Source organism: Chiloscyllium plagiosum, chromosome 4 (genome assembly GCF_004010195.1).
Source record: "Chiloscyllium plagiosum isolate BGI_BamShark_2017 chromosome 4, ASM401019v2, whole genome shotgun sequence".
In the NCBI taxonomy this organism is placed as follows: Eukaryota; Metazoa; Chordata; class Chondrichthyes; order Orectolobiformes; family Hemiscylliidae; genus Chiloscyllium; species Chiloscyllium plagiosum.
Genome location: NC_057713.1, coordinates 94,402,357 through 94,425,637, shown reverse-complemented (window position 1 = coordinate 94,425,637; position 23,281 = coordinate 94,402,357). Strand labels below are relative to the sequence as shown.

The 23,281-nt window shown below is 38.9% G+C and overlaps 1 long non-coding RNA gene across 1 annotated transcript; it reads right to left on the bottom strand.

The window, feature by feature from the left end:
• Positions 1 to 5,484: 5,484 nt before the first annotated feature.
• On the bottom strand, positions 5,485 to 23,041 carry LOC122549588. Its single transcript, XR_006311595.1, has 3 exons — positions 22,900 to 23,041; positions 6,591 to 6,683; positions 5,485 to 6,494 (listed from the first exon to the last, which is right to left on the bottom strand). It is a non-coding gene; the product is annotated as an uncharacterized LOC122549588 (long non-coding RNA).
• Positions 23,042 to 23,281: the final 240 nt, after the last annotated feature.

Sequence of the window (23,281 nt, the reverse complement as noted above, 5' to 3'; positions counted from 1 at the left end):
CTTTACTGTCAGATTCTGGTCGATAATATTCTATGAATCACCTTGAGATGTTTTTATAATGTTAAAGATGGTGTACAAATGAAAATTGTATTCCAACCAGCTAATATGCATGTTAGAAACCTCTGGACAGTAAGAAAAATCTAGTTTGCATGATAAGCAGTGTGAATACTGACAAAGGCTTCAAATTTGCATTTGTGGAAGATTAGATTAGATTACATTACATTACATTACAGTGTGGAAACAGGCCCTTCAGCCCAACAAGTCCACACCGACCCGCCGAAGCGCAACCCAACCATACCCCTACATTTACCCCTTACCTAACACTACGGGCAATTTAGCATGGCCAATTCACCTGACCTGCACATCTTTGGACCGTGAGAGGAAACCAGAGCACCCGGAGGAAACCCATGCAGACACGGGGAGAACGTGCAAACTCCACACAGTCAGTCGCCTGAGGCGGGAATTGAACCCGGGTCTCCGCTGTGAGGTTTCTTTAAATCTGTATTCAAGAATTATAACTATTAGAGGTAGACAACCTTTGGCTCAGTTGGTAAGCTGCCCAGTGTGAAAACAGTCCAGAAAAGATCTGTTTGATCCTTGAGTCTGTGCAGAGTTGTGTTGGAGCTGAGGCACAGGTGTTATAATTGGCTTTACTGCATTTGAGATATTAAAAAGCAGAAATAAGTCAAAGGACCTGCTCCTGAACCCTGTCCAGGACTCCTGCTGGAAGTACATGTGTAGTGATGTTGAACAAGAACAAGATTTAGACCATTCTGTGACTCAATTGTTGAATAGCCTTTTGGCAATCCCCAACAGAACTTCGTTCCCCTGTGCCACACAAGCCCATTCTCCAAATAACCACCAATTGGACTGAATTGCAGATAGCTGGATAATATATGAGACTCATTTGAAATGAGACTGAATCCATTAAACGATTTTGCAGTAGTCTTTATATTTTAGGTAAATATACATTTTATATTAAATTTTACAGCAGACATTTTTGCTATGGCTTCAAGAGCTGAGTTACAATGGGACCATTCTTTGCAAAGTTTCTACCATGAGGGAGGTACCACTAAATTGCCTTCATCCTAAAGAAATGCCATATTCAAAGCTGGATTTCCTCAGGATGCAGAATCCTGTGGTTCAAAATGCTTGCCAGAGGACTTGACTTGTAAAAATTGAATTTGCTTTTCTAAAAGTGTACACTAGCCTCCTGAAACTCTGAAGGAATGGTGACAGCCAGTCGGAATTTTAAGCAGATGGAAACTATTACAGCCAGAGTTTTAATAAACGGGAGCTTCAAAGAATGCTTTTAAAACATTTATTAGACTGATCCTGCAAAATCAAAACATATTTGTATTCTTAACAGAAAGGGTAGTGTTATAGGCTTGTGGAACAGCATTAGCATTTTAACAGTAGCTAACTAGAAGACAGTGACTAGAAATCAGTGTAATTGTTAAAGAAAGTGACCTGAGGCAGAGCAACATTCTTGGAGAAGTCAACACATCTCTATGCTCACGTTCTAAAGCACAATTTGCTGCTTGAATACTCACCACTTTGCATAAAGCAAGTCCTGGAGCAAACCAAACTGGTGGTATGAGTGATAACAGATCACGTGTCTTAATGATGGTATTTGCATTTCCATAATTGTGTAATTTCTGATTGAATGATGCAAGTTTAGAATGTCACTCTGTTTCATATTAAAAGGAGTATCACTGCCGATGTGAAATTGCTGGCAACACTTTTTTGCTTCTCTATAATTGAGTTGTAAGCTTTCTTCATATCATATATCCCCAAACCATTATAGTATCCAAGGTGTCACCTTGCAGCTTGAACCTGATATAGTGGTGACAACCCAATGACGAAAATAATGCAGGCCTTATTTAAACTTTTTCCATCCCTGAAGCAGCAATAATTCTCCTGTTAAACAGCTGCATAATTAATGGTCTTTGGTCTATTGTGAGTCTGTTATCCAAAAGCAAATGTCACGATTTGGCACAAATAAGTATTGCTTCAGATTTGGTAAATGGCATAATTGAGCCAATCGTTAATCAGTTCCATTCACTTTACAGATATTACAGCTTCTAACCATTAACAATTATGTTTGAAACCGCCAATTAGATTACTCAAATAATTTCTTTGCACTGTTATTAGCTGCTATTTTTGTATCTGGGAAAGAAACTTTACAGGAAGAAGTCATATCGTGAAAATTCCTTCACAGGAAGTGACATCACAAGTGGTCATCAAGGAGGAAATGAGACTGACATAAGCTCAAAAAATGTTGACAGACAAAATATTTGTGTTGTTCAAAATAAAATCCCTGAACATACCTATAAAATTAGATATGTAATCTTAGGATACTTACAAGAACTCCTTTCCACATAGATATAGGTGGCTCAGTGGTTAGCACTGTTGCCTCATCGTGCCAGGAAGCTAGGTTTGATTCTAACCTTGGACAACTATCTGTGTGGAGTTTGCACATTCTCCCCATGACTGCATGGGTTTCCTCCCACATTCCAATGATATAAAGGCTAAGCGGATTGGCCATGGAAAAATGCAGGGTTACAGTTATAGGGAGAGGGGTGGATCTGTGTGGGATGCTGTTCAGAAGGTCATGTGGACTCAATAGACCAAATGGCCTGTTTCCATACTGTAGGGATTCTATGATTAACAGTAAACCCCACTAAACTGCATGTGGTATTTGAGTTCTGCTTCATTCCCTCAACTGAACTCTTCACATGGGCATTGGGAGGGAGTACATAATTGGGGCTGTACAGTTCACTTTCCTTCTGCAGTGTCAGAAAGACCAGAATATTCCATGTCAGCGCAAATCATACAAGAACTCAAATAGAAATGTACCTATTATTCTCTGTGCGAAGTTCTTCACTTCCAGTCATGGTTGTTTTCACTCTTCCCAAAATGGTGGCAGTCTTTGAATTATCACAGCACATTATAAACAAATTTCAGCAGTTGAGACATTTGAACAGTAGAACCAAAAGACGAAAATCAAAACACAATAATTAAACCCTACAGAGGATATTGGAACAAAAATTGTGATTGTGAATGAGATTTTGAAGAACTCAAGCAGAATTACTTGCATCATAATCAAGTTCTGTAAATGGCAAGATGTAAACTTTGGCTTTGTTGTTGACTGCTTTATCTATAAGTGCAGGGATATTGAGTTCAACTCCCATTCCATCTATCTTGAGTGTAAACAGCAAGGCTAACCCTCCAACACTGAGGACATGTTGTACTGCCCAAGATGCTCTATTTCAAATGAGACATAAAACTGATGCACCTTAAAGGGATGTAAAAGATTCCCACATGCTTTGAAGAAGAACAGGAGTGTCAACTCCTGTGACCTGGTTAATATAGTGTTACAAAGCCAGTTTTAAAAACGGAGAACTGCAGATGCTGGAAATCAGAAACAAAAACTGAAATTGCTGGAAAGGCTCAGCAGGTCCAGCAGCATTTGTTCATCTGCATTAACATTTCGGGTTCAGAATCCAAAGTGCGAACTCCGATTTCTCTCCACAGATGCAGCCAGAACTGCTGAGCCTTTCCAGCAATTTATGTTTTTGTTTATTTTAATCCATTCATGGGATGAGGGTGTCGCTGGCTAGGCCAGCATTTATTGCCCATCCCCAAGGGTAGTTAAGAGTCAACCACATTGCGATGGGTCTGGAATCACATGTAGTCCAGACCAGGTAAGGATGGCACTTTTCTTCCCTAAAGGACATTGTTGTTGTTTATAAAGCCAGCTTACCTGGTTGTTATCATTTCGCTCTTTGTGAGAGCTCACGGTGTTGAAATTGGCTGCTGCATTGTGACTATACTTTTAGAAAATACATTATTGGCTAAAAAGTGTCATGAAAGGTGTCAAATAATTTTTTAAAAAATTTTTTCATTGTAACTCCTGTTACTGTGCAGCTGTATCAGTCTGATTTGTAAACTGTACAGTAGAGAATATTTCTCTTTTAGTATATGGTATTAATGATGAACAACAAAAGGATTCATTGTAGCACCATTATATCTAAAACCTATATGGAGCTCTCAGCATAATTGAAGGCTCTTAACAGGAACACTTCAATGTTAAGCAGCATGTTCCATTAATCTTTTGGAATGCTAATATCATAGAAATCATAGAATCCCGACAGTGTGGAAACGGGCCAATTGGTTCAACAAGTCCACACCAACCCTCCAAAGAGGACGCCACCCAGACCCAATCCCCTACCACTTTACATTTACCCCTGACTAATGCACCTAACGTACACAACCCTGAACACTATAGGCAATTTAACAATTGCCAATTCACTTAACCTGCACACCTTTGGTTTGAGGGAGGAAACCGAAGCACCTGGAGGAAACCCATGCAGACACGGGGAGAATGTACAAACTCTACACAGAAATTGCCTGAGGCTGGAATTGACCCCCGGTCCCTGGCGCTGTGAGGCAGTGTTAACCACTGGACCACAGGGGTAGAACATGTCAAGAACACCCTGTTAAAATTCCATTTCCATGACTAAGTTTGCTGTTTTGGGGAGTTTCTAAACATCTCTATAATCAATTTGCTAACAATCTAACAGGTACCATTGTTCTGTCCTTGTATTGTGTGGTTCTTGCATATCCCCATAACTGGAAAAGAGTAAACCATTTATTTTTTGCCACAGCATCTGTTACAGGAATGCTGCTGATCTGTGTGCAGTGTTAAGTATTAATTTTTTTTTTAATATTCACAATTTTGAAAGTAGAATGGAGTAGAATGGTTTTAGCATGGCCGGCAGATGAAATGTACAAATTAGGCGTCTTGAATTATTCTACTAAAGTAGCTGCTTGGGAGATTGTCTTCATGTTATCTAATTATATTATTAACTGATTCATTGATTGATATTAACACATTGATACTTTGGTCCATATAATGGCTATGAATATTTCAATTTCATTTCTGTTTTGATAGAAATTTAGAGGAAAAAGCCACCAGTCAAAAACAAATGCGCAAAACAGACACAAAAAATCAACATGCAAAAGGTGAAATTCTATGTTGATGGCCCCAGTGTGTATAAGAAAGAAAAGGAGATCGATAAGGCACTGAAGATGGTAACAGCTGTAAGCAGCCCTTGTACTAGGGCTGTAATCCTGATGAATAATGTTGCTGTCATAACAGCAGGGATAATTTAATGCTGACACTTAGCAGCATGATGAATAGCTTGTCAGACATCGGCAGTGACAGAGTCAAGGGAAACTGCCCATGACAAGTTCTGAAATATTAATCTTCTACTAGACTGTGACTGTGCTAAGGGGATAGGGAAAGAATACTAGGTAAACCAGTTTTTTTAAGAGGTAAAAACTACATTTCCTTTTAAAAACAGAACAAAGAAAGTGCATTGCATGAAATTACAATGGATGAATGCACAACAAAAGTTTTCAATTCTCATGGCCTAAGTGATGCATTTTATTTCCTAAGTACATGATTTTGAGGGGAACTTTGCACATTTTAGATAAGGATTGCTTATCAGGGACAGTCATAAACCCAAACCCAGTTGGTAAATAATGTTCAGAAAGCACCTTATGTGCTTTAGGAATGAGGATGCAATTGAGTCTAAAATTCATTCAAACTTCTAGGGTTTAATATGACCAAACATTGCTGTTGATACATTAGTGTTGATCTCTTGAATTAAAATCTAGGTAAGTTTTACCTTTTCGTATCTATAAAAAAAAACAGAATACCACAGGATCTTTTTCACTCCAGAATTATAAATAACTTGATTAAGCCTTCATCTCACCATCCAAGGACAATTGAGAGACAATGTGTTTTATTTATTTGACATGGAAGTTTTCAGTCATCTATTTAGAATCTTTGGTCATCTCATGCACGAAGACTTCAGTTTGCATTTGGGGAGCAGTCACTGTGGTGAGACCTTTCACCATTCTGAACTATATAATCAGACAGATGGCAGGAATCTGGATACTGGCAATACTGGAAAGGGAGCTGATCCTCAGGAGATTAGTAAAAGTCATTCTTAAAGCGTTAACTTTAGAACTAGAATACAACATTCAGGAGTGATATCAAGAAATTATTCTTTACAAAGAGGGTGTGGATATCTGAGGCATTTCACCTGCTGTCATTTTCCCCCCAAAAAGACAATTATTGAGGCTAGGAGGTTACTTATAATTCCTAAACTAAAATTTTGCTCAGCAAGGCCATTAAGAGCTATAGAACCGATGGATGGAGTTAAGACACAGATCAGCCATGATCTAACTGATTGACAGAGCTCAAGGGAATGAAAGGTCTCCATCTGCTCCTATGTTCCTATCCTGAAGAGGTTGAATAATACAAGCCCCTTTCAAACTGAACACTTCGTGTAACATTGAGATCTATAGATAAAACAAAATTGCAATGAATTCATCCGCTAGATAATTATCCACTTCTGTTATCAGTAGCTTGGTAATAAGTCACTTTCTTCTTTGACTAATTTCATACATTTCCTGTTAGACTAAAACATAGTCACAATTTCAGTTTCATCTTTTCTCAGCAAAATGTAGCAGCAGATTCAATGTAAAATAAGAATGTTTAGTAAAGCAATAATCACCTCCGATTGACTCTCCATTCCAAGATGACTTGAATTTGCATTCAGAATCTTGAATTGATTTTTTTCTCTCCTATTTGACATTTAGATTCCTACCTAAATGTTCAGAAATGGGAAAACTGTGTAATTATATACTTTGGAATTATGTCTCCTGTTGACAAAATTATCCTGGTTAATTATAGATCCTGTCCATCAGGATTATGCAGTTAGCAAAAAAAAAATAATAGGTTACATAAACTCAGACAATGACATACCTGTGCTTGCATTACACTGTTGGTGCTTGACATCAAACAATTTTATTAACCCTATAAATCCAGGCTCATTGGAAATGTTTTATTTTTCTTTCCTCCTGTTTGCTTTTGCACTATATATTTGACCTGATATTTCTTCTTAGGTTGAAGACGGTCAATATTTGATTCAACTTTCATAACACAATCGGGGAACAGACTGTGCTGACTTTTCTCTTCCAGTGGGAATATATCTGATTTTGCCCTGCTGTTTCTTTAAAGTGTCAGCATTCGAGGAAGTATCGCCACATTCTTGCATCCCACCAATTTCTGATGCCCAATTCCATCTTGCTCAACTGGAAATACTGAAATATTTCTTAAATAGATACTATTATCGAATGGTGGAAGCCTTTGGTTGCACATTTCATTGATCAACACGTAAGATTCGAAGAGTATCAACTCTTGCTCATCCATGATGTTTTTAAAGAATCCTTCCTCTTGTATTCAGACAAAGGATTAAAGAATTATTGCATTAAGCATCATGATTTACATGATGGAAAGCCAAAATCAGATAACTATCTCTTTGCCATTGATCCAAAAGTACTTATTCAGGAATCTGGATAGGGCTTTATACGAACACAAGGAAAATCTGATTAATGAAAACCAATGTTAAATCAACATGTCAAATATTAACATTGAAAGAACAATAATATGAATAAAATATTGCATCATAAGATTTAAGTATAATAGTAAATTGCATAAATTGAATTCAAAATAAACCATTTCACATATTTTAGTAAACTCATAGGATGTTTTGCTCAGGATGTGGCCTAATTGCCAAGGCAACCGTTGTCAAATTCTTTCCCATATTCACCCATTTAGTCTCCTTGCCTAGAACAATAAGAACAGAGGAACAAGAGGAGACTACTGAGTTTCTCCAACATGTTTTACCATTCAATAAGACCATGTGGCCTCTTTATATCCAATTTGCTCCGTATCCCTTATCACTTGCAGTTAACAAAGATTTTGCAGTCTGAGTCTTAAGATTAACAACTGATCATGCACTGAATATCATTTTGGAACAGATTCCAAACTTCTACATCTGCACAAAGAAGTATTTTCTGATTCTGATCTTAAAGGACCTGGCTCTGATTCTTAGATTATTTCTACTGTCTTATGCTCCCTAATAAGGGGAAAGGTTTTTCTTAGTTGACACTATTTGTTTCCCTCACTAACTTGAAAGCTTTGATCAAATCATCCCATAATTTTCTAAATTCCAGGGAATATAACCTTTGTTACCTTAATCTTTTCTCGCCTTGTAACAAAAGTACTTCTTACAATGTTCTGATGCCCTTGTCATCAGAGGGAATGTTGATGGAGATGAGTATGTGGAATGAGCTGTCTGCAAAGGTAGGAAATGTGGAAACATTTAAGATAGAATTACGCTGCCATCTAGAAGGAACATGTCCAACTGAGGGGTTTTAGTTTTTGAGACTGGTAGGCATCTTTTCAAGTTTTGTACTCTCCTATACTATTTCAGATTTTTCGGTGTAAATCTAACTTTTTCTGAACTAGAATGCTATGTTCATCATTTTTGAGTCTGACAAAAGTAGATATAATGCATATTTATTTTTAAAGGCTGAGAGTTTGGTGCTGGAAAAACACAGCAGGTCAGGCAGCATTGAAGAAGCAAGAGAATCGACATTTCGGGCATAAGCCTTTCATCTTTCCTGATATAAGAAACATCGATTCTTTTGGTCCTCAAATGCTGCCTGACTTGCTGTGTTTTTCCAGCACCACACTCTTGACTCTCATCTCCAGCATCTGCCCTTCTCACTTTCTCCATATTTATTTTTAAGTAAGCAATATGTTTCAGACTGACTTTATAAATGTGAGTTGTCTAATAAGGCGTAACAGTTGAAGCGAACTATGGGTAAGCTTAAATCAACTTAAATTAATGGAGCATGAGGCTGTTTTGGAGTATAATTTAGACCATTTCATATTTAACATAATCCTGCATTGAAGGCCAAAAATCCTCTTTTCTACAAATATGACTGATGCTGTGACAAGGCTTTCCTTTCAATGTGATGAGTGCCTGAATGGAGCCAATGTAATAAAGGTCGTTATCGGTTATTAGGTTGATGTATGGACTAAGGGATGGGACCATCATCCACTGTGTGTACTATGAAAGCTTTTGATTTTAATGTCTTGAGTTGAGAATGCCTGGTCTTTGACATATTCAGTGGCATAGGAGTTAGAAAGGGTATTGTTGGAAGGTTGAATAGATAGGAGTGAAGTAGCTGATTGATGTGATGTATTATGCCTGAAATGTCAATTCTCCAGCTCCTCGGATGCTGCCTAACCGGTTGTGCTTTTCCAGCATCGCACTCTTTGACTCTGATCTCCAGCATCTGCTGTCCTCACTTTCTCCCTGCATTGGGTAGGACACACCTTTATATCTTGATGATGCTTGAATGCTCTTCCACTTATATTACTAAATTTAATTAGTTTTGTTTTTGTTTGGAGTGTGACCCAATTTATGATCAACACAAAATGCAATCATGCACACCTTTCTCACTTACTTTAGATTCAGGAAAACTGGCATGGAGGAAGAGGAAATTCATGGAATGGCAAATTAAAGTGATTTTTAAAAGTTCAAAAAATACAGAGATAGTCGTGCATGTGCACATATTTGGCCTGTGCTTATCAGAGTACTGTTTAATAGATTGAATAAAAAGGTGATGGAGAGGACTTTATGAGTGTAATCCAATATCAAGTTCAAATGACAGACATAAAGCTCTCAGCTTGGCTTTTATAGTTATGGCATCTTCTCAATCTCCTCAATATGATCATATACTCATTTAACTCCTTTCATGCATGCATTACCATACATGTGGTCTTTTTATATTTCTTATTTATAAGTGTCAATGCATCATAGTTTATGTATCTCATTATCTTTGATTAATATGTATAATATTGATGGACAGGAAACATAATTCATTTTCCCATCAGGGAAACTTGCTTCCAAAATATATTGCCACTGTGTTGAAGACTCGTACTGCAATCAGCTTAAGCCTGCAAACTTCAAAGAGAATTTCAATTCAGGATTCAAAGTGCCCGTCAAAGTGTCTCATAACTAGCTTCACCTGGCTCACATTCAGATATACATAATATTTTGGTAACATCTTCTAGCTGCCCTGTGTAAAGCCACGACACTACATTTGCCTGTTTAGTACTCAAGAAAACTAACCTTGCATACATTCCTATCTGGCAAAGGGATCCATAGCAGAAAATTAGTCCAGTCTCTAGTACTGGGCCTAAGATCTATTTCAGTTGGGCACGCTGGACCATTAAATGGAACTCTAATCAATTTGGTACAAGGTGCACTTTAGCCACAGATGAGGCCAATTTGTCAGCTGATTAACTGGTGATGCCCATCAAAATCCTAGCGATGCTCTCATTTCCATTTAACTCATTTGCACAGATAACAATCTGATATGGCATATGCACCCAGAAATGTACCTATGGCAATTGTTTAAAGCTTCAAATCACCTGGTGTATAGACATCCAGATGTGTGGATTATGTATTTAACATAAATACATATACTTTACATTGCTTTGTGATAGTGGTGTATCAGCAGTGACACAGCTGCTTGTGGGTCAACTGTAGTTCCAGGGATTTAAGCGCATAAATCTTGGCTGACAGGGGAAGTGTGAAACTGTTGGAGGTGCTATCTTTCAGATTGGTAAAAGCAAAGTCTCTATAGTACTAAAGGACTATAGAGCTGCTCTCTTATTAGAGAGAGATGACTGGTGGTGGTTTAACATGAGGGTCACCACACCTCAGGTGAAGGGCGAAATTGAGAAGAAGAGACTTTCGTGGTAACCTCAGCCGATGAGGGGATGGAATCCACATGTTGCCATCATTCTACATTGCAAACCAGCTGTATATCCAACTGAGCTAACCAGACATTAAATCAAGAATGTTCCCTTGGACAGATGTAAATAATTCCAAGACATTATTTTAAACATGAGCAGGGGAATTATCATCAGTGTCTTGGACAACATTTAACCCTCAATCAACATCATCAATTAAAAAGAACAGATTGTCTGATGATTACCACATTACTGCTTTGCACATACTGTTTCCATATTGACTGCTACACTTATACTATAATAGTAACTACCCTTCAAAAGGTGTAGTTGAAGTGATGTCATTGGGACATCCAGAGATTGAGAAAGGTTCTTTTTAAATGCTACCTTTCATTTATACATCATTTATTTGGAAGAAATTAATGTGTACACCTAGTTACACTGCTATTTAATACACTTTCGCATTAGCAAAAAATTTTTTACTTTTCACTAAATTTACATGGTATAAACAAATTATCACAGAAGGGGCAAGGTAACTTGCATCAAGAATTGGTACGACATTTGATAATCAACACAGAGAATTCAACTATTGGGATTGTAGAAGAATGAACGTTCAGCTTTGCATCTTCTGCCAAGTTATACTGGCATTTCTCAATGCTGGCATGAGATGGTATAATTTGTGGCTCATTAATCATCGTATTAATCAAACCAAATATATTGCATCCAACCTAACCTCCCTCATGCAGCATATTGGGATTGCAATATACAGCAGTCCAACATGAACATAACTATGTGCTAATTAATTATTTTGGCAAAATACAATTGTACCAGAAGGTTTGGATACCCCTCGACCTGCGAATTCTGAAGGGGAGATGGAAATCATCTTCCTGATGACTGACAGTAGTTGTCAATTCAGTTAGGTCTGGCACAACTTCAATTCAGTGTTCAGCAGACATGTGACCTGAATGCCGAAACTGCCTTTTAATTTGACCCTGTTTGGCTTTCTAGTTCAGGAAGTATTGTGTCGAGTTTAAGGATTGGGAAATGCAGATTAGCAAACTTTTATCTGTGGGGACCTTCTTATGCAGAGGTAAATGTTTGCAGATAGGAACCAATGTAGAATGCAGAAATGTGTTGATGGTCAGTGTGTATCACTCAATCAACAAAAAAAAGAGATTCACTGGCCATTTAACTCATTGCGTTTTGTGGAACCTTACTATGTGCAATTGGTGTTTTCTTACCCAGTGGTGAATACACTTCAGAAGTAATTAATTGGTTGTGAAGTACTTTTGGACATCTTGAGGGCGTGAGAAATGTAGTATAAAGGCTATGTTTTTTTCTTGCTTTCATGTGTTAAACAGAAATGATTGATTCTATCCCTGGTGTGAAGGCTGAATTTGTTTGTTTTTTCCCTAGTGCCATAATCCCTCACCTTGACAAATACAAACATGTGAAAGCACAGCATACTATTAATTTATTTGTCATGAACACCAAATAAAATTGCACTTTGTTGGTTTTTACACAAAAAAAGTCTGGTTGGTGCCATGGAAGTTTCATATGAACAAAGAGCAGGAGCTGGCCATTCAGCCTCTCAAGTCTGTTTCATTATCTCATGAGATCATGACTGATTGGATTGTAACCCTCCAGCCAAAATTACTACTCGCCCCCAATAGCTTTTCACCCCTTGTTTACCAAAAATTCATCAGACTTTGCTTTAAAAATATTCAGAGTGTCTGCTTCCACCACCTTTTCAGGAAGAGAATTCCAAAGACTCTTAACTCTCTGTGAGAAAATAATGTTAAAAATCACACAACAACCAGGGCACACAACCACCTGATGAAAGAGCGACACCGTGAAAGCTAGTGCTTCCAATTAAACCTATTGGACTATAACCAGGTGCTGTGTGATTTTTAACTTTGTCCACCCCAGTTCAACACCAGCACCTTCAAGTCATGAGAAAACAATGTTAGTCTTCTCTGTGTTTAAATTAGTGACTCTTTTACTTTGTTAGGTAACCCTAGTTCTAGATTCTCTCATAAGAAGTAATATCCTGTCTACATCTATCCTGGCAAGACCCCATAAAAGGTTTTTCAATTCATGATAGCCTTGTGGTAGAGTCTTTTTCTTTCTACAAGGAACTGTATTGGTGCAGAATATTATCTAATTCTCATCTTAGCTCTTGTGGTCAACAAAGAAGTCAATAAATTTGGTTTCGGAGGTCTGTTATTAATTTCCCCCTTGTCAGAAACATCCATATCAGACTAGCAACTGGATACACTGGTGTTCTGTTTTTAGTCTTCGCTTAAAGCTTCCCACTGCCAACTTTGCAAATATTTGAGTATTTGGGCCTTATGTGGCCCAAAACATACAGAATACCTAATTTTGCACCCTTGGAATACATATCGGTAGCAATGAAACACTGAGAGCTCAAACAAATAGACCTACATAAATTAATTGTATTAATTTCCAATGCATACAATATAGCCATTGTCAGTTGCAGCTGGAAGGTGGGGTAACCTGATTCTACTGTCAGATGTCCAGGTTGTTAATCCACACTGAAAATTAAACAGCCATAAGAACTCAAAGTATGTGAAATATAATGAACAAACTGCCAGATTAAGCAAAGAAAACAAACATTTACATTGTACCTTTCACAACTTTAGAAAGTCTGAAAACACTTTACGGCCATTGGTGTGCTTTTTGAATTGTTGTCACTATTGTGTTGTATGGAAGATAAAGAGCCAACAATGAAAGGTCAGCACCAGGAAAACATGAATAAGTTATAAAGAATATCTTAAAGAAGGAATGAGAGATGGAAAGACTTACCATCCCCAGAGAGATTTCCAAAGTTTAGGTGTCTAAAACTGTGGCCACTAATAGTAGAGTGATTAAAATTGAGAGTGCACTAGGAGCCAGAATTAGATCCATACAAATATATTCAAGGGTTCTGGCTCTAGACAGTATAACAGAGGTAGGGAGCAATGAGGCCATGGAGCACTTGAAAATCAGGATAAAAATGTTAAAATCGAAATATCATTTGACTAGGAAGAAATATATGCCAGCAAGCAATGTGGTGATGGATGAACAGTACTTGGCATATGCAAGAACAACGGTGGCAGAGTTTTAATTTGACATACATTTTCAGAGCACAGAAGAAAGGAGGCCAGCCTTGCATTGGAATAGTCAAGTCTAGCGATAGGAAAGCCAAAAATGAAAGTTTCTAGGAAAATCTTAGATTGAATAGTGTAATATCCAACAGCCAAAGGAAGAGCACTGTTACAGAACATGCATGAACGTTCCTGCCATGTTTGGCAAATCTAGTCCAGTGAGATTAAAAATTGGTAGCGAAAGCTGTGGCAGTTCCACACAGGGACATGATCTTCTAACGTCGAGTATTGAAGGTTCTGCTAGTGTGAAGTGAAATTCATGACAACAATTTTAATCTTTTACAAAATTATGTAGCTGAAGGGGAATGAACTCTATCTTCATCATACCTCTACCTCTACCACATACAAGGGTAACAGATACATAAGAACAATTCTATTTGAAAGTACCCCTCCAAGTCACACATCATCCTGATTTGGAAATATAATTCTGTACTGTAGCTCACTCAAAATCCTGGAATTCTCTTCCAAACAGCACTGTAGGTGTACCTGCACCACATATATTGCGGTTGTTGAAGAAGGTAGTTTATCACCACTTTCTCAAAGACAACGAGGCATGCACAATTAATGCTTGCTTCCTTAGTGACTCTCATTTCCCATGAACAGAAGAAAAGTATATTATGTTGAACCTGAATTGGATAATGCCTTCTTTTAATAAAAACAATGTTTTAAGTGTATGAATTCATGCCACTCTGGAGGTTCACTGAGCTACTAAACTTTAAATTGACATTTGCTATGACTTATCATACTTTACACATATGGTTGTTTGAATAAATATTTGTATTTTCTCTTGTCAAGCTCTATCATGCCTCAAAGGGAATTGACCTGCATATTTCTTTCCCTCTATTTGCCTGTCAGTAAATAATAGGCCAGGTCTTGTTAAGTGAGGCTGCCACTACTCTCAAAGCTGAGGGGCACAATTGTGTATTAATACATTGCATTTATTGATAGCAAGGCTCAATATTTAACTAGACAGATAATGCAAACACACAATCACTTTAATGCAGCATCTGCTAAATATAATAAGGTTCCATAATGCATTTTTAACTTTCCTTAATTGCCTCAGTCATTTCATTATTATAAATATTAGGCATTTGAAACAAGGAACAGTAATTTTTTACACTCGGCGACAGTCTTCCAGCATGGGTGCAGGCATGCTAATCTAATTATAAAAGTGGTGAAGCATAACGGCTGCATTTTCTCATACTTAGCATTCACAAGTCAAGTCCCAACAGATGTGCTGTGAAATTAATTTCCTCTGGTGTAACCAGAAACTCTCTGTTATGCAATTTCCATTTCACAGATGATAACCTATTATCACTTTATTCAAGGAAAATGTGTTAATAGCCACAAGGAAGATTGAATTATTCATAAATGCTCATTTCTATTCCACACCTTACCCCACTCTTTTCATGCATTGGGAGAGGGCTAATGTAAACATGACCAGATCCTTGTAAATTAGCTTGTAGAGGAGGCAGTTAGCATACTGCCTGGGGACTGATCCTGGATTGTGCTAATGGCTGATAGCTGTAAAATACATACACACACACACACACACACAGTCACGTGCGCGCGCGCGCACACACACACACCTCATCTATCTGTCCAATACACATGAATATGTACGCCTTTACTTGTATCACAACCCACGACCTATCACACACAAATGCAGCAGGTCAATATGAGCCGGCAATGTGATCTAACTAAAGTGCAATTAAGAATTATAGATGTTTATACAAGTTTTTTTGTCAAAGACTAACATGAACTACATGAGCAGCTGATGACAGTTATATGATGTGTGGGAATTTGGGACCAATTTTGCCCCACTTGAAACTTAAGAGTTTGTGTTCCATGACTGACACAAGGAACGGTGCCACAAAAAAAAAGTCAGGAACTGATAATTTATTACATATTGTACATGCTAAACTATAATACATTCACAATTATTTTAATAAGTCCTGGTGGTTTACTAAGTACCATTATAAAAAGAGCATGATAAATGTGGGTTTACATGGTGCTTTTTCTATACATGGTTAAATCTAAATTAATAAGTGCAGATATATACAACGGAAAAGTGTGAGGCCACAACAAGCAGATAATGGAAACATTACTGGAGCCACAAGCTCTGGAAAACTAATGACCAACAAATGGAAAAATTTCACCTTACGTATTGACTCAAAAAAGCATGGACAAATGGTCCAATGATTTGAGACCTTGCACCTTCCACATTTAGTTCTACTCTTATCCAGATGAATTGTAAATAAAACATGCCACATTCTGTATAGTTACCTTAATTATAAAATAGAATAGATGATGTGGGGGCCAAACAATATCTGAACACAGGAATATTCCATTTGGTCCAGAAATCCCACCTAAAATATCAAATCCATTCATGTCCCAGAATTTCATTATGCAGGTTTAAACTGGTTGTTCTCAATTTGTTGTAGAACTATATGATGTAACATGGTAACTCCTACCGCCAACTGGAAGGGAGTCACAAATAGGTATTTGTGCGCACTGCCACGAACACTGCCTGTGCAACTGCTCCTGCCTTTGTTTTCTGCAGTTTGAATCTTATTTAAAATATTCAGTTACGCTATATCAGGCTTAAACTATGCACCTAATATGAACATCACTGATTTTAAATCCTTGTTGTGGGTCCTACTGATCAACCTAGAGAGACAATGAAATGGAAATTAAAGTCCCCTGCAGCCCCACTTAGGCCAGATCCAGTGTTGCTTTCTGGTCAATATGATAGTTCTTGTTGTCTCTTAAATGACTCCAATGTAGTCCAGGTATATTTTACCAATGACTTTCTACATACAGACTAACACTACTTACAGTCATTGATCTACACCAGCTCAGAATCTCTCCCCCATAACATCTCTCTCCAGCATTCTTGCCTTGTCATGTGATGTTATGTCAGCGTTACATCATCTCCTCTTAAACTCATGGAGTTTAACCATTAATCCAAAGATCTAAAAATGGCTAACTTGAATTGTGTCAGTGTGCGTCAAGCCAACCTGTTTGTTTTAATGCTGATATCTTACGTTCTGACACAAAGAGTGGAAACTTAGAGGAGTCTGAGCTATATGGACTATGGTAAGATGTTCCACAGAATTAGCTGACAAGCACAGAGAGGCTCATCTTGACATCAAGAGCAACTTGCATCATTTATGATGCTTTTCCAAACTGATGTGGACGGGTCTGGCTATGCTTACATCCCGGGAATGACTAAAAGAAAGATTCTCGCTTGACAGAGGCGATTTCCCAGCTGATGGTGATTATTGATTATTAAACACCTTGTTAACGAACACAATTCACTTCCTTGGTGTTCAGCCTCCCTTCTTACCAAGCGGAACGTTGGGAAACCTCGACAAGGAACCCAGAATGCGCCCCAGGCAGATCCAGCTTAAAGCTCGGTCAGAGCGAGCAGCATGTTGGAAACTGGGCACTAACATCTGACGGCATGTGCCATCAGCACCGATCACATGCACGACATGTCAATGGACATTGGCATCCCAGCATGTGCTAGCATCTAAAAGCATTCATAGTCCAGCTAAGATCCATTTGCAGTTTGTTTCTGCATAGGCAACTATTATTATAATACTGAAGCAAGAACACTGTGCACTCAGGAATATGCACCCAGCTCATGGGATGGACTGGGCTGCACCTCCATCCTCTTCCCTTGCTATCACAGTGCCCACTCACTCTGAGCGTACCTGGATGCTCACAGCATCCCTGCCTTACATTGCCTTGCCTTGCTTTTTTGCACTTTGGCCTCTCAGGTAGAGAGGTACCTCGGTAACTGGTATTTTACTGCTGTCCTGACATGCAGTTTATGCAGGTGCTAAGACCAGAAGTTTGTTCTAGTTGTCAGCAAGCCTCTATCAAGTTGAGGCAGATTCTAATTTTTTTATAACTAATAATTAAAAATGTTCAAAGGAATTGGAAACAATATGTCATATTTTTAAAATGCCTTGTTTCTTTTTCTCCTGCTTGCAACAGTGTCCAGGATACTATGCTTCAATTCTGAGACACACTCCTGGAAGGTTGGCAAACATTCCAAACTTACATCCTCTGCCACCGAAAAGGACAGGGCCACACATACATGTGGATACCAACACCATCCAGATTTGGAAATATATTACCATTCCTTCATTCCCACTGGGCCAAAATCCTGGAACTCCCTCCTTAAAAAACACTAAGTGTACTTATTCATGTAGCTTATGAAGGTGGTTAATCATAATTTCACCATACAAGTGACTAAGCTCGATTTTACAAAGCGCTGTGGTCTCCACTCATGCTGAGCTAAAAAAAAAAAGCTATGTTCCTGACAGCATCCCAATGGCTGCCTCTAAATGGTCTGAATGAAGTGCAATGGATACCCTCAAGCATGGTGTGGGCCTCCTCCACACAGAGGGAATGGGACGAGGCCCTACAGTGGCCATTAATTGGCTATGTAATGGCTCCAATAGCCTGAGTGGGGTGGGTTTAAGGCTATTCCTGATGAAGGGCTTTTGCCCGAAGTGTCAATTTTCCTGATCCTCGGATGTTGCCTGACCTGCTGTGCTTTTCCAGCACCACACTCTTTGACTCTGATCTCCAGCATCTGCAGTCCTCACTTTCGCCTGCTTAAGGTTACTTCTTCTTGCTCCTTGTAAAATGTTTTCAGGTTGGAGTGGGCCCACACCCACTCAACACCTGTCTTCAAATCCACCCATATGGGAGCATTAAGTCCATTCCATTGCCTGTGGCTTAAATAAACAATGGGCCAATTTTTGTAGATCATTAATAATTGTTACAATCTAAAAGGTCACAATACAACAAATCACCCAAGAATACTTTGGCAGTACCTTCAAAACTTGGAATATTTATGAAGTAGAAGGACAAAGGGAGTAGGGGGCTTGGTAAGAGACGCACCAGCAGGTTCTTCTCTAAATCACACATCATCCTGACTTGAAAGTGTACCATTCCTTTTTTGTTGCTGGATGTATTTGTGACACACACAGCAGCAGTTCAAAAAGGTAGTTAAACCTCACTTTCTCAAAGGTGATGAGGAATGGCTATAAATGCTGACCTTTCCAGCAATGATCCCATTCCTTGACTGGAAGAGAGAAAAACATAGTTTCCTTTTTTGCAAAGAAAAACTCAAAATAATTCATTTTCCAGAGCATATGTTACACAGAGGCTTTGCAAAGGCTTTTCACTTCTTCTATAATTTTGGTTGTAAAATGTAACATGCTGTCTTGTGCAAGGTGGAATTCAAGCCAGGAGATCTTACTTGCTGACTGGAGAACCAGTCAGAGGCCCATATCAGCCCGTTTGGTTAGACCCGCCATATTAACAAAATAGATTATAAGAGTTGAGGTGAGAATGATTGACCTTGACCTGTTTGACTGTGTGTGGCAGCAAGGAGCACTAGTAATATTTGGAATCAATGAGGATTGTGGAAAACTCTCTGCTGGTTGGAGTCATACTTAGGACATAAGAAGATAGCTATAGTTGTTGGAGGTCAGTCATCTCAGTTCTAGGACATCTTTGTTGGAGTTCCTCAGGGCAGTGTCCTCATCCCAAACATCTTCAGCAATTTCGTTCATGACCTTCCTCCCATCACAACATCAGAAGTGAAAATTTATACTGATGATTGCACAATGTTAAATACCATTCGTGACTCCTCAGATACGTGTCCAAATGTAGTAAGTCCTGGAGAACATCCAGATTTGGGCTGACAAGTGGCAAGTAACATTCATGCCTTACAGTGCCACACAATGACCATCTACAACAAGACAGAATCAAACCATTGCCCATTGATATTCAATGGCATAACCCTCACTGAATCCTCTATTATCAATATCCTGGGGGTTACAATTAACCAAAAGTTGAACTAGACTAGTTTTCTGTATAAATACAGTGACTACGAAAGCAGGTCAGAGGTTAGCATTCTGTAGCAGGCAAATTATCCCTGACTCTCCAAAGCCCATCCACCATTTACAAGGCAGAAGTCAAGAGTGTGATGGAATGCTCCCCACTTGGCTGTAGCTTGGGTGTAGCTCCAACAACCCTCAAGAAGCTTGACACCATCCAGGACAAAGCAGCCTGGATTGTCCACATCTACAAACAATCACTCCCTCCAACAACGATGGTCAGTAACAACAATGGATACCATCTACAGGATGCACCACAGAAATTCTTCGAGGCGCTTTAGAAAGCTTCTTTCAAACCCGTGACCACTACCATCAAAAGGACAAGGGCAACAGATACATAGGGAAACCATCACCTGCAAGTTACCCTCTAAGCCATCTACCATTCTGGCTTGGAAATATCACTGTTTCTTTAGTGTTGCTGGGTCAAAATCCTGGAACTCTGTCCCTATGGCATTGTGGTTCTAGATACACCAAATGGGATGTAGTGGTTCAAGATGAGGTTTGTAAGTGAGCTGTTGAGATAAATAAGTGCCCCTTTAAGAACCTCCACTGGCATCAGGGCAGCATGTCCATCCTAATTCCCTTCAAGCCTTTGATAAAGTTCCACAAGGCAGGCTGTTGGAGAAAATGCAGAGGCATGGGATTGAGGGTGATTTAGCAGTTTGGATTAGAAATTGGCTTTCTGAAAGAAGGCAGCAAGTGGTGGTTGATGGAAAATATTCAGCCTGGAGACCGGTTACTAGTGATGTGCCACAAGGATCTGTTTTGGGACCATTGCTGTTTGTCATGTTTATAAATGACTTAAATGCAGGCATAGGTGGATGGATTAGTAAATTTGCAGATGACACTAAAATCGCTGGAGTAGTGGAAGTCGGTAGAGTAGTGGACAGTTTGGAAGAATGTTACAGGTAGTAGGGGACTTGGATAAACTGCAGAATTATGCTGAGAGGTGGCAAATGGAGTTCAATGCAGCTAAATGTGAGGTGATGCACTTTGGGAATAAAAACAAGAAGGCAGAGTACTTGATAGTGGATTTGCAGATGGATCTTGGAGTCCATGTACATAGATCCTTGAAAGTTGTCACCCAGGTTGATAGTACTGTTAAGAAGGCATATGGTGTGTTAGGTTTCATTGGTAGAGGGATTGAGTTCCGGAGCTGTAATATCATGCTGCAAATATACAAAACGCTAGTGCAGCCACACTTGGAATATTGTGTACAGTTCTGGTCGCCATATTTAGTGAAGGATGTGGAAGCATTGGAAAAGATGCAGAGGAGATTTACTAGGATGTTGCTGGTCTGGAGGGAATGTCTTAAGAGGAAAGGCTGAGATACTTGGGTCTGTTCTCATTGGAAAGAAGAAGGCTAAGAGGGGATTTGATAGAGACATACAAGATGATCATAGGGCAGGCAGTGAAAGTCTTTTTCCTAGGTTGATAATGTTAGCATAACGACAAACTGAGGGGTGATAGATTTAAGACAGATGTCAGAGGCAGGTTCTTTACTCAGAGAGTGGTAAGGGCATGGAATGCCCTACCTGCCATTGTAGTTAAGTCAGCCACATTAGGGAGATTTAAACAATCCTTGGATAAGCACATGGATGATGAATGGATAGTGTAGGGGACGAGCTGAGAATAGTTCACAAATCGGCGCAACATCGAGGGCCAAAGGGCCTGTTCTGCACTGTATTGTTCTATGTTCTATGTTGTAAGACAGTCTGTTAAACTTTGCTTACTTTATACCTTACTTCTCTTCAACACAATCTGTGTCTACTCCAGTAGCTGAGGCCTCTTATACCATTTAAGGCATTTGGTTTTGCAAAGCCTGTGAAAAGGATTCTCTTTCAGAAGAGATTTAGTTATGGCAAGTCATTTGTTATCACTCAGAAACTGACATCTTCACCATGTCCTTGATCCATTGACACCCATATTGATCTGCTCGGGAATGCTAAGTATCAGAATGTATAGGATTTGCCATGGGACTTCTTGCAGAGTGAAATTGACTAACACATGGTGCATTGTGTACTGTGTGCAGCAGTGAGATTTGAAATTAAAAGTATGGAGAAGAAATAGATAAGCAGCAGAAACATTCATTGTGATTGCATTTGACTTGCTTGATCTGTTTCTGATTGTGCCCAACAGGATACAGCTATGATGAATTGGCCTGCAGTAGCACCTCGCTTCAGATACAAAGTCGATATTCTTCCAATGACAAAGGTGTCATGGTATTTGGGCAGATGATCTAACTTAGCATCTGAACTTGGGAAACTGTTTATTTACTGACTGATTGGTGCTGTGCTGCACAATTGGATATCTATTACATTGCACACAGTATTTATTTGCTGTCTGCAATCAGGAATTAATGTCCTCTGAACACTGTTAGAATATTGCTTTTATAAATGCTTTGATTTTGTTTCATATAAAAAAAATTGTTACCCTGTTGTCATCTGTGTGCATTTGCTCAAGCAGCAAATAAGGACTCAGTACATCTGTCTCTTTAGCAGTTTGCATTCTATCTGTGCTGAGATCTGTACACATTTAATGTCGATATCATGAAACTTTGATAAAGTAAGCATAGAGAAAATGCTCCCACCTTTGAGGTGGTAGTGGGGTGAGAAACCAAAACTAAGGCTCACAATTATAGGAGTGCCATTATAAATTGCAGTGGGGAATTCAGCATTAATATCTTCACCCAGAGAGTAGTGAGCATGTGGAGTCTGCTACCACAAGGCAATACCACTTAAGGAGGTCTAAGATATACTCATGTGGCAGAAAGAGTATGTTGGTAGGGTGAGAAGAAGAGGAATGGGAGAAGGGTCGAACTGAGCATAAACATCAGTATAGACCAGTTGGTCCAACTGATCAGTTCCCGTGCTGTAAATTCTAAGTAGTTCTATATGAACACTAGCAGGAATGGGCTCAAATTTTTAAATGCATTAGCTGTTAAATTAAAACTAATAAAAGTGTAATCATTGACTAGCTTTGGTGTTCAGCTGTAAGAAGAAAGAAGTTCTAATTAGCTTAAACATGAGGCCTCATTCTGCATTGGCACTTAATAGTTTGCTGTTTGTCTAATGATTGCCTATTGTTTATTCAAAGTTTTTCTCTCACCCTCCAGCTTTACCTTGATGCATTGTCTCTTGTCAGTGTATGTTTCCACAGCTGTTTGTATTGGACATCCATCTTGTGTGAGTGTTGACCCTGGTATTTCTCCTCTCTGATTGAGAAGGGTGTGGCTTCAGCTCCGTCAAGAGGCCTGAGTGCAAAATCTAAATTAATATAGAAAGTAGGAGCAGGAGTCAGCCATTTGGCACTTCGAGCCTGCTTCACCATTCAAATTTTTCAGAGCTGATTCTCTATCTCAAAGTCATATTCCCACTTTTGCACCATATCACTTGATGCCTTTAATCTGTAAAAATGTATTGATGTCTTTCTTGAACATATTCAGTGACCCTGCCTCCACAGCCTTCTGTGATAGCGATTTCCACAGGCTGCTCTACCTCTGA